This window comes from Rousettus aegyptiacus, unplaced genomic scaffold (genome assembly GCF_014176215.1).
Source record: "Rousettus aegyptiacus isolate mRouAeg1 unplaced genomic scaffold, mRouAeg1.p scaffold_m13_p_2, whole genome shotgun sequence".
Taxonomy (NCBI): domain Eukaryota; kingdom Metazoa; phylum Chordata; class Mammalia; order Chiroptera; family Pteropodidae; genus Rousettus; species Rousettus aegyptiacus.
The window spans coordinates 133,051,060-133,052,017 of NW_023416295.1; the positions used below are offsets into that span (position 1 = coordinate 133,051,060).

Sequence of the window (958 nt, forward strand, 5' to 3'; positions counted from 1 at the left end):
TGTCTCCTGCATCTACTGGTAAGAGACTAGAAGCCCTAATATTCTATGAAGAACACAACTCAATTTTTCCTTAGCTACATCTTGGTTTGAAATTATGTATACCTGGAAGGCACTTCACACTGAAAAGGTCCTAAATGGCTTCCCAGCATCTTCTCTTGCTGCTCTTTAATCCAGTGGTCCTCAAACTTTTGGCATGCATCAAAATCACCTGCCATGGCCATGCCACCCTGAACATTCCCAATCTTGGAAGCTAAGCAGGGTTGGGACTGGTTAGTACTTGGGTGGGAGACCACCTAGGAATACCAGGTGCTGTAGGTATTTAAATGAAAATCACCTGCTGGGTTAAACATAGAGTGCAGGATCTTCCCCTGGGAGTTTTCTATTTGCTAGGTCTAGGGTGAAGCCCCAAACTTTGCATTTCTAGCACGTTTCCAGGCAATGCTGATGCTAGCGGTCTGGGGGGCCACACTTTGAACACTATTGCTCTAATCCATATGTCAAAGCTGCCTTAGAAGACAAAGATGTGAGGAGCCTAAAGACCCAGCCTTGCAGGACTCCAACACAGTGACTCGGAGCTTTGTGAAAAGAAACACCGAGGAAAAGCCAAACTCTCTGTTTTTTTTTTTTTTTTCTCTTCAAAATGAATAAAAATGGGGGAAAGCCATAATGACCCTCTACTTTAGTGGTTCTCAAAGTGTGGTTCCCCGACCAGAAGCATCAGCATCACCTGGGAATTTGTTAAGAATGCAAATCCTCAGGCCCCACCCCAGACTGGCTGACTCTGAAATTCTGGAGGCAGAGCCCACCACTCTGTGTTTCACAGGCCCCCAGGCACTGGAGTGGGACAACCACTGCTTTGAATCTATTCTCTATAAGGCAGTCAGAGCGACCTTTTTTTTCCATTGACCTTTTTTTTTTATTGTGATAATTATAGATTACATGCAGTTGTAAGAAATAA

The 958-nt window shown here is 44.4% G+C and overlaps 1 pseudogene; it reads left to right on the forward strand.

Annotated features, from left to right (window-relative positions):
* Positions 1-209: 209 nt before the first annotated feature.
* On the forward strand, positions 210-318 carry LOC118614321 (annotated as a pseudogene).
* Positions 319-958: the final 640 nt, after the last annotated feature.